The following is an 11920-nucleotide window of genomic DNA, read 5'->3' as shown; positions in this document are numbered from 1 at the left end:
TAGATGGACATGATGGCTTTTGCCTTGGTAGTCAATACCAGGCAGTGGAGACCCTATTTCTAGGCTAACCCCAAGAAGGTAACCACAGACACCCCCCTTAAGAAGGTACTGCAGAGATCGAACACCTCAGGCCATGTGGCAAGGCTGTCAAACTAAGAGAGTTTGACATTGAATATCTCAATCATGTGGCAATAAAAGGACATGTTGGCAGACTTCATGGCCAAGTTCACTGGCTTTGTAGAAGAAGTGCAAATAGCCCCCACATGAAAGCCCTGGTAAGTCTACATCGATGGCTCGTCCTGTCAGACTTGCAAGGAACACAACTATGCGATCAGGCTCACCTTTAAGGTGACCAACAATGAAGCGATGTACGAAGAGCTTTGGGACCAATGGATGTGGAAGTCAAGGTAGACTCCCAAGCAATCATCAGCTAGATGCAAGATGAGTTCGCCATAAAAGGTAAACAGCCAAGAAGTACCTTCAGTTGGTGGGAAAGAAGTGTGATTATTTCTGCTACATCCAAATTCAACAGGTACCAGAGAAGAGAAATAGAAGGCAAACAAGCTGGAGGGAACAACCTTGAGACAAGAAGACTCGTGCCTGCCAAGAAACACAGTAACTTGGCCAGTGGTCTTCCCAGCTATAGGAATTAAAGTCTCGATCATCAGTCCCAAAATACCAGAGTGGGCATTGGATATTATGAAATATCTCGACAACAACAAGTTGCCAAGTGATAAGAGAGAAGCACAGAAAGTCAGGAACAGGGAGGCACACTTCACAGTGATAGACAAAGTCCTGTACAAAAGAGGCTTCTTCAAACCACTCCTAAGATGTGTCTCGTAGGATGAGGCCTAGCACATACTATCTCAGGTACACGAGGGGATCTGTGGTAACCACTTAGGAGGCAGGGTGCTTGCCACAAAGGTAATGAGGGAGGGGTATTACTAGCCCCATGCCCTTAGAGACATCGAGGATTTTATAAGAAGATGCTCAAAACACAAGACACATGCCCCATTTTCCACTAGAAAAGCTAACATCAATCATGTCCCCGTCACCATTTGCACAATTGGGATGGATCTGGTTGGGCCAATCCCTCTAGGCAAAGGGGTTGTAGGGTTTGAAGTTGTTGCATTGGATTACTTTACTAAATAGGTAGAAGCGGAAACTCTGGCAACAATCACTTTTGCAACCATCACGAGGTTTCTATGAAAATCCGTGGTCTATCGCTTCAGTATCCCCCAAAGTATAATTTTAGAAAACGGGCTGCAATTTGACTCCTCGTACTACCAAGAATGGTGCATGGAACTCAGTATCAAATTCAAGTACTCTTTCCTGGGCCATCCACAGTCCCATAGACAAGTTGAAGCGACCAACAAAACCCTTATGGGAATGCTAAAGAAAAAGTTGATGGACAGATGGGAGGTGGGCTAAGGAACTACCAGGAGTCTTGTGGGCACACTGAACAATAGACAGAATTCCAATGGGAGAAACACATTTTGCCTTAACATACGATGGTGAGGTAGTGATACCAGTAGAGATTGGAATGTCGTCCTACCGAGTGCAACACTTCAACCTAAAGCCCAATGAAGAGAGGCTGAGAGAACAATTGGATTTGCTGAAAGAGAGAAGGCAAAAAGCCAAGGTGCAGATGGTGAGCAATAAGAGGAAAGTAAAGCGATACTTCAACATGTGGGTCAGGCCCATATATTTTAAGGAGGTGACTTGGTGTTGAAGCAAACTGGACTTACGATGCAAGAAAAAGGGAAGCTGGGACCACAATGGAAGGGACCATTCATAGTAATAGCCAGTAATAGACTAGGGTCGTACTACTTGAAGGACAATAAAGGGAAGGAATTCCCCCAATGGAATGCCAAACACCTAAAGAAGTATTTCCCCTAAGATTGTAATTCATCAATGTTTATGTAAAATCCAAATTAAGGAAATGAATGTGCATTCTTTAGAGTTATCTCCCTTGAGAAAGCGAATCACCAAGCCAATTCCCTTGACTCACCATAAAGCTAGGTTGGGCTGACTCGTCTCGAGAATGTGCTTCCAAGTGCAGAAGTGTCAAGTTGTATCAAGGATAAGTCCAGGATCGTATTCCACAGGGACAATGGGTTATCAAAGCATTTATGAGATTTTTTTGGTTTTTGGGTAACATGGTGTCGATTATAAGAGGTGAAAATAAAAAGAAATGCAAAAAGACAATCGAAACTGAAATTGGAGTTTCTGAAAAACAAATTAACGAAAACTTGGGTTGGGTTTGAGACTCTCTTTATTTCGGATTCTAGATAATTTTCTCGATTAACAATCCAGTCAAGGCATTGATAAACGGAAGATAAAAAGATTAAGTTCAAGTTTTTGTTGCAATATTTTCCTAAGGGATTTTCTATTTTACTAGCCGAACACACATTAACAAACAATCGAAAGAAGCCTTGATAATTTTCAAGCTTTTGATGTGCCTTACGTCAACAACAAAACAAGAGCAAGAGCTTCAATCTATTGTTTTTGAATCCTAAACAAATCACGTTCCGTTCAAGCTTTTGCTGTGCCTTACGTCAACAACAAAACAAGAGCAAGAGCCGTAATCTATTTTTAATTTAAATCCGACTAGTAATATAGTGAAATCATCAATCAATCACAAAATATTGCAACGATCTAGAATCTAAAATAAATTAAATCTCATTCCACAACCCAAGGAAAATGCGTAAAAGTTGAAATTGGAAAAACAATAGAACAAATACTCGGGATGCAATTTTCGCTCATTTCTAATTTGAAATTGGTTTTGCCTCTAAGTTTTTTCTCTCAACCATTTTCTCGTTTCAAGAGATTATGATCGGTTAAATAAACAATAAGCACGCTTTTTCAGTATAATCAAGGTGCTTGACAGATTTTATATCAATTGTAGAAGTGCAAGAAAGCTATCAAAATCTTGTTACAAGTTCAAGCATCAATCGTGCCTTCACGTCTACGACTGATCAAATTCAAGAACATAGAATTTTAATCCTTCCCAATTGTAAAATGAAATATAATCTATCAAGTTAATCATTTAAAATCCATAATCTTGAAGAAAATCCAACCCCAAACAGTTATGAGCTACTCATTGAATCCCAAGCCAAACATATTTAATACAAATACTATGGAAATATCGTTCCGAATAAAATTAAAATCAAATACAATGAAACCACACAATAACATAAAACGAAAGAAAATAAAATAAAACTTAAACACTCTAAACTTAAACACTCTAAGAAAATAAAATTCAAAACCAAACACTCTAAGCTTAAACAAATAAAAGAAAACAAATGAAAGAAAAATAAAAAAACCTAAACTACACTACTCTACAAAAGGAAAGAAAATAACAACAAAAACTTCAAACTAAAACTTGCTACGGGATTCTCTTCCTTCCAAACTTCTTTCCTTTTATAGCCATGCTTATGTGCAAGCTGCTGAGTGAATGAAGTGTGTTTGCTGTGATGCATGTGCTTGTGTTTCTTTGAGTGATGATTGCTGCTGTGTTGTAAAGCTGAGTGACTTGAATTGCCGAGTGATGATTGCTGTGTTGAGTGATCTGATTTGCTGCCATGTGCTCTTCAACTCATTTGTGCCTCCGTATGAAAGCAAGGCAAGCCCCCACTCGGTCTCCACTTCATTCCACCAACCTTTGAACTATTTTTTTTCTTTTCTTTTCTGTTTTATTTTCTTCCGTAAGCTCCCACTCTCACTATATTCATGCATTCAGCCAAACCGACCCCACTCTCTCATCGACCCACTCTCTCAATTCTTTTTTTTTTCTTTCTATTCTAATCAATCAGTCGGTGCCTTCGTCTAGCAATATATATAAATATGCACGTACAACTGCCTCTTTAAGCACAATAAAATCCAGCTACACGGCTCAAATTCCAATTTAATTTCTTCCACGAGTTGAACGGAAAAGAAATGCTGCTGCTCGTGTCCCCTGCTGTTACGATTACCATCCATTTTCTTTAATTATGAGCCGTAATCATCAGCACATATCACTTACTCCACTCACTCATTTCTCCCTCTCTACCACTTTCCGTATAGTGCTTCTCTCCACTTTATCAATCTCCACTCAAACGAAAGAGAAATGGAAAGCAAAATCATGCTCTCGGTCTCTCCACTCATCTCTCCACTCAAGCCTCTCTCCACTCAAGCCGTGGCCCCTGCCGAATGATGTCTGAATTGTTGTCATGCATGATGAGCTGAGCTTCGGTTTTGGCATGTGCTGCATGTGGCCCATGGTGTGAGATCCGAATGTTCTTGCTGCAGCAGCTTTAGAATTTACTATGTGAACATCATCATCTTTTCTTTTGTTCCACCGATTTCTCTCTCCTTGTCCCCCAGCTGCAACTTACCTCAAAGTTTCCAGCCGAACCAAGCCACTCATCCACTCTCTCCACTCAAGTAGCCGTGTGTAAAGCAATTCCCACCAAAATTCTGCTCTCCCCTCGAAAGTAAAGCAAGAATTGCACACCAGCCGTCCCACTCTCTCCACTCAAGGGAATCATTACCATCTTCTTTTCTCTCCACTCAAGATTCGGTTCACGTTCTCTTCCCATCGGCTTTAATGAGTCAGCCTCAGCTAACACTTCTCTCTATTCTAATCAGCACACCCCACTCATTCTCCCACCGAATCTCTCTATGTCCCCCAGCTGCTACTCGAAAACAAAAGTAAAGCAAGCTCGTTCATCCTCGCATGTGAGCATGTGGTGTCCGAGTGACCAAGTGGCCCTTTTCATTTGGATTTTGACATCAACTTGTAACTGAGCATATGATTAAATTATCGTCATCATATGATTAAATAGTAGAATGGGTGTGATCAACTCCATCTTCAACATGTACAGCATCTGACACACAGTTAGCCATCCTTAACCTTGGAATCGGATTGGTTGAGAACAACAAGACAGATGAAGGTCTTTCTCTTCGGTCAACAGTTCCAATTGGATTTATTTGAACTGAAAATCAAAATAACACTCAAAGAAAAAAATAAATTAAAAGAAAAATAGATTAGCACAAATAAACTATATATGTGAGGAAATATTGTCTCATTAAATTATAGTTATAAAATTAAGCATAAACTCATGCTTTTAATCAATTTAAATCATAACTCGTATTTATGCTTATTAACTATTTTTCCATCTAAAACCAATAATAATGTCATGATGAATTTAAAAAAACATTGGTTTTAAATAGCTAAAATATGCAATATTTCAGCTCAATCACACCCCCCAACTAGCTTTTTGCTAATCCTTGAGCAAAATAGTGAAAATTAATTGAGATGAATATTGCATAAAGCTCGAAATTCAAACAAAAACAATCAAACATAATTCTGAATTCTCACAAAAAATTGATTCGTGACTATACAACATCAGGAGTTATATCCACAAGAAAAGTCTCAACAATTGTTCACATAGAATTAGGGCAAATGTTTCAGAACTCGGATGTGTGTGTGGCTAAACTACTGTGTGTTCCTCACTAATAAACATGATTTATCATAGGATTTTTCAACCTTAAGATTAATCATTATTGATTCTAACTACCTCAAAGCCTAAGGGTCTAGCAGTTTTCACGCCAACTCTGTTTAAAGGTTGAACATTCAACCCCCAAAGTTTTGGGTAACTGTTTCTAGCCCTTTATTCAGGAAAAATTACACGATTTTTTTTTTTTTCTTTTTTTTTTTTTTTTTTTTTTTCGTTTCTTTTTTTTTTTTTTTTTTTTTTTTTTTTCTTTTTTTATATAAGGCTCGGTAGTCCTGCAGTTTACTTCTCCTGTTTTAAATCAATGAACATTAATGAGGAACACTACAAGTGTAAGCATGTGCAAAATGTTCTTTCAAAAACTTGCCCTTCATTCTATATAAATTATACTAATTCTCATTTTTGTAAATATCGCATCCCGGTGTTTCAAGTCACTCCTCAACAAAATATGATGCATCATAAGTCATGTTCTATGCTTAAGGTTGAAAATAAATCTTCACAAAATAATTCCGCTCAACTACTCCACCAAGATACTCAAATCTAACAAAAATACCAGAAGTGTGTGTTAATCGTGCACCTCACAAATTTTATTTTAATTTTTTTTTTTTTTTTTTTTTTTTTTTTTTTTTCTATTTTCATTTTTTTCTTTATTTTTTTTTTTTTTTTAAAGGAATTGAACACAATTAACAGAAAACCCTCCCCCCAACTAAATGTGACATTGTCCTCAATGTTCAGCAATGAATATCCGATGATGTATGTTATACAATCATGATTAAACAGAGAGGAAACAAATTCACTTGAGATATTTGAGTGCACAAAAGGAGTAGATTTCTGTCAAAGTTAAAAACATAACAGAAAACAAAAGAAAGAAAAACAAAACAACACATATGGTATATACAATGATGATTCAGAAATTAATTCTGATACGCAGGATCCTCCAAAGTAGTGGACCCAAAACAAAATAAACAAAATACAAAACAAGCAAGAAAGAAAATTTTTTTTTTTTTTTTTTTTTTTTTTTACATAAACTTGAGGTTTTTAGCCTCAAGTTTGAGACGCTCATGCTCTTCATACAGCATCAGGTCATCCTTAGCCATGGGAGCTGGCAAGCGAAATGAAGAATCTAAAAGAGACTTCAAATGTCTATTCTTCTGCCGTTCGATTCCTTCCCTTATGTGGGCCTCTTGAGAAATTCGTTGAAGTACAACGATTTGTTCTTTCAGCCTTTCAACCTCATTGTTTTTGGCTTGTACCCTTTGGGAAAAAGCCACAATGGAGGATGAATAGCGAGTCCCAAGACTCACCAGGTCGTAGATAGCATCTTGGTCCGACCTATTAGCCATACTATTGTTTTCTAGTTGTAGCACGGCACTAATGGTGGCTGCAGAAAGAACAGGCGGTTGGGATGCAGAAGGCCTCATGGATTGATCTTGAGGAATGTTTGAGGAATGAGCCATTGATAGAAAAATAGAAGGTTTTAAACACGAGAATGTTGAAAAAAAATGCAGATGAGTTTCTGGAGACGAGAATGAAAACTTGATGCGGATTTGATGGAGTTCACGACTGATTTTATAGAGGTAGTACAATGAACCAGACGAGCTGTCATCCACGTCAAGGATAATGTGATTTCGGTGATATGACAGCTCGGAGCCTCAAATCCCGTTTTCCAACAACATCATGTGATCTTTTTTTTTTTTTTTTTTTTTTTCAAATCTCCAGCCACTCCTGTCGGGTCACGGACGGATCTAACTATTTTTTTCACTTTCAAATTTCACAGCCCCACTTGTCAGATCACGGACGGACCCAACTATATTTTCAACTATCTACAGTGTCTACTAATGCACCGTTTTATTCAAAGGTTGAATTATGCATGAGGGTGTGCTAGTTCTAACAGGCTGAAGATATTCTCGAAGTGTCCTATTTGGATTCCTCATTTCTCTATCATGTTTCTCATTTTCAGCCATGATGCTATCAGTGTCTGATGATGATTAGAAGATTATGCAGAGCTAACAGATGTCAATGATTCTGTCCTAAACAATCGAGATGTATGGATTCTAACCCAACCAGTCATACAAACAGGAGCAGAAAATCAAAGACCATGAAAAATAAACAAAGCGAAAGAAAGAAAAAAAAAAATTTAGAAGTCACCTAGGCTGTGAAGAGATTCACAGCTCCACGAACGTCCTCTCAGCAGTAGATGAATGCTCTGATAAACACCAGTTGTCCCCGGCAACGGCGCCAAAAACTTGACTCGTCTCGAGAATGTGCTTCCAAGTGCAGAAGTGTCAAGTTGTATCAAGGATAAGTCCAGGATCGTATTCCACAGGGACAATGGGTTATCAAAGCATTTATGAGATTTTTTTGGTTTTTGGGTAACATGGTGTCGATTATAAGAGGTGAAAATAAAAAGAAATGCAAAAAGACAATCGAAACTGAAATTGGAGTTTCTGAAAAACAAATTAACGAAAACTTGGGTTGGGTTTGAGACTCTCTTTATTTCGGATTCTAGATAATTTTCTCGATTAACAATCCAGTCAAGGCATTGATAAACGGAAGATAAAAAGATTAAGTTCAAGTTTTTGTTGCAATATTTTCCTAAGGGATTTTCTATTTTACTAGCCGAACACACATTAACAAACAATCGAAAGAAGCCTTGATAATTTTCAAGCTTTTGATGTGCCTTACGTCAACAACAAAACAAGAGCAAGAGCTTCAATCTATTGTTTTTGAATCCTAAACAAATCACGTTCCGTTCAAGCTTTTGCTGTGCCTTACGTCAACAACAAAACAAGAGCAAGAGCCGTAATCTATTTTTAATTTAAATCCGACTAGTAATATAGTGAAATCATCAATCAATCACAAAATATTGCAACGATCTAGAATCTAAAATAAATTAAATCTCATTCCACAACCCAAGGAAAATGCGTAAAAGTTGAAATTGGAAAAACAATAGAACAAATACTCGGGATGCAATTTTCGCTCATTTCTAATTTGAAATTGGTTTTGCCTCTAAGTTTTTTCTCTCAACCATTTTCTCGTTTCAAGAGATTATGATCGGTTAAATAAACAATAAGCACGCTTTTTCAGTATAATCAAGGTGCTTGACAGATTTTATATCAATTGTAGAAGTGCAAGAAAGCTATCAAAATCTTGTTACAAGTTCAAGCATCAATCGTGCCTTCACGTCTACGACTGATCAAATTCAAGAACATAGAATTTTAATCCTTCCCAATTGTAAAATGAAATATAATCTATCAAGTTAATCATTTAAAATCCATAATCTTGAAGAAAATCCAACCCCAAACAGTTATGAGCTACTCATTGAATCCCAAGCCAAACATATTTAATACAAATACTATGGAAATATCGTTCCGAATAAAATTAAAATCAAATACAATGAAACCACACAATAACATAAAACGAAAGAAAATAAAATAAAACTTAAACACTCTAAACTTAAACACTCTAAGAAAATAAAATTCAAAACCAAACACTCTAAGCTTAAACAAATAAAAGAAAACAAATGAAAGAAAAATAAAAAAACCTAAACTACACTACTCTACAAAAGGAAAGAAAATAACAACAAAAACTTCAAACTAAAACTTGCTACGGGATTCTCTTCCTTCCAAACTTCTTTCCTTTTATAGCCATGCTTATGTGCAAGCTGCTGAGTGAATGAAGTGTGTTTGCTGTGATGCATGTGCTTGTGTTTCTTTGAGTGATGATTGCTGCTGTGTTGTAAAGCTGAGTGACTTGAATTGCCGAGTGATGATTGCTGTGTTGAGTGATCTGATTTGCTGCCATGTGCTCTTCAACTCATTTGTGCCTCCGTATGAAAGCAAGGCAAGCCCCCACTCGGTCTCCACTTCATTCCACCAACCTTTGAACTATTTTTTTTCTTTTCTTTTCTGTTTTATTTTCTTCCGTAAGCTCCCACTCTCACTATATTCATGCATTCAGCCAAACCGACCCCACTCTCTCATCGACCCACTCTCTCAATTCTTTTTTTTTTCTTTCTATTCTAATCAATCAGTCGGTGCCTTCGTCTAGCAATATATATAAATATGCACGTACAACTGCCTCTTTAAGCACAATAAAATCCAGCTACACGGCTCAAATTCCAATTTAATTTCTTCCACGAGTTGAACGGAAAAGAAATGCTGCTGCTCGTGTCCCCTGCTGTTACGATTACCATCCATTTTCTTTAATTATGAGCCGTAATCATCAGCACATATCACTTACTCCACTCACTCATTTCTCCCTCTCTACCACTTTCCGTATAGTGCTTCTCTCCACTTTATCAATCTCCACTCAAACGAAAGAGAAATGGAAAGCAAAATCATGCTCTCGGTCTCTCCACTCATCTCTCCACTCAAGCCTCTCTCCACTCAAGCCGTGGCCCCTGCCGAATGATGTCTGAATTGTTGTCATGCATGATGAGCTGAGCTTCGGTTTTGGCATGTGCTGCATGTGGCCCATGGTGTGAGATCCGAATGTTCTTGCTGCAGCAGCTTTAGAATTTACTATGTGAACATCATCATCTTTTCTTTTGTTCCACCGATTTCTCTCTCCTTGTCCCCCAGCTGCAACTTACCTCAAAGTTTCCAGCCGAACCAAGCCACTCATCCACTCTCTCCACTCAAGTAGCCGTGTGTAAAGCAATTCCCACCAAAATTCTGCTCTCCCCTCGAAAGTAAAGCAAGAATTGCACACCAGCCGTCCCACTCTCTCCACTCAAGGGAATCATTACCATCTTCTTTTCTCTCCACTCAAGATTCGGTTCACGTTCTCTTCCCATCGGCTTTAATGAGTCAGCCTCAGCTAACACTTCTCTCTATTCTAATCAGCACACCCCACTCATTCTCCCACCGAATCTCTCTATGTCCCCCAGCTGCTACTCGAAAACAAAAGTAAAGCAAGCTCGTTCATCCTCGCATGTGAGCATGTGGTGTCCGAGTGACCAAGTGGCCCTTTTCATTTGGATTTTGACATCAACTTGTAACTGAGCATATGATTAAATTATCGTCATCATATGATTAAATAGTAGAATGGGTGTGATCAACTCCATCTTCAACATGTACAGCATCTGACACACAGTTAGCCATCCTTAACCTTGGAATCGGATTGGTTGAGAACAACAAGACAGATGAAGGTCTTTCTCTTCGGTCAACAGTTCCAATTGGATTTATTTGAACTGAAAATCAAAATAACACTCAAAGAAAAAAATAAATTAAAAGAAAAATAGATTAGCACAAATAAACTATATATGTGAGGAAATATTGTCTCATTAAATTATAGTTATAAAATTAAGCATAAACTCATGCTTTTAATCAATTTAAATCATAACTCGTATTTATGCTTATTAACTATTTTTCCATCTAAAACCAATAATAATGTCATGATGAATTTAAAAAAACATTGGTTTTAAATAGCTAAAATATGCAATATTTCAGCTCAATCATGGGCACAAATCTCTTCCCTTGCCCAGATAGCCAGTCAGACACAAGTCCCTTGACTTGCCTAGCTTCATTTCACCAAGTGAGTCCCCTGACTCGCCATGAAGGAATGCCGAGCGCAAGTCTTTTGACTTGACCAAATGACCAGTCTAACAAAATTTCCTTGACTTGCTTACCTTCTTGTCACTAAGCCAAGTCCCTTGACTTACCATGAAATTTCGACCTAGCACAAGTCTCGTGGTTTGCCTAGACCACCAATTCCTGTGTTAATGTTAATGCCCATAAGGAATCAAATCCAGAGCTTTGCTAGAAAATGGGCAAATTTCATTGCAGTACATATATATTATTTACAAAAGAATTACAACAATCTATGGCAAAAAGAAAGAGGGAAAACTACAAGAGGTCCCTAAGGCCAAAGGCGAGGAGGAGGATTAGGTAAAGTATCGTGCACCAAATCTTTGCGTAGGGTCTTGGCCAACTGAAACTCCTATTAGTCATCGGCCCCCGGGTTCTGTAGTAGATGATCCCTCAATCTCTCAAGGCCCTCCTTATAGACATGACCCCAGGCTAAGTTCCAGACGTCTCTAACTATCTTTAACTAAAACAAAGTATCCTTTCAAAATGCATGCGCCAATTCCCAACTGGACTCTTGTGCTTGGATTTGTAGGTCACAATACTAGATCATGTCACATGCCAAAGTCAGCTTAGACTCCAAGGCCTTAATCTCAGCAGCGCACTTCTTTATGGCCTAGCTCTTGTTCTGCACCAACTATATACTTGGTCAACTCCAAGACTCTAGACTCCAAGGCTCTTGTTCGCACTTGGTCAACTCAATGTACTTGCTTGTCATTCAACTGTGTTGCCTAACATTCGCTTTGTGTTGTTCGACCAATCTTGCCTTGTCCCAATGAAGGGTGTTGGGGAATCCCCTGGCTTCCTCCAGCTCTCCTTCACGTTGGTCCAACA

The 11920-nt window shown here is 38.1% G+C and overlaps 1 long non-coding RNA gene across 1 annotated transcript; it reads right to left on the bottom strand.

The window, feature by feature from the left end:
- Positions 1-3017: 3017 nt before the first annotated feature.
- On the bottom strand, positions 3018-10808 carry LOC122297637. The gene is made up of 2 exons (XR_006238844.1): positions 7647-10808; positions 3018-4976 (listed from the first exon to the last, which is right to left on the bottom strand). It is a non-coding gene; the product is annotated as an uncharacterized LOC122297637 (long non-coding RNA).
- Positions 10809-11920: the final 1112 nt, after the last annotated feature.

The sequence above is a fragment of the Carya illinoinensis genome, chromosome 15, assembly GCF_018687715.1.
Source record: "Carya illinoinensis cultivar Pawnee chromosome 15, C.illinoinensisPawnee_v1, whole genome shotgun sequence".
Classification (NCBI taxonomy): Eukaryota; Viridiplantae; Streptophyta; class Magnoliopsida; order Fagales; family Juglandaceae; genus Carya; species Carya illinoinensis.
This window is presented reverse-complemented; position numbering and strand designations above follow the sequence as displayed.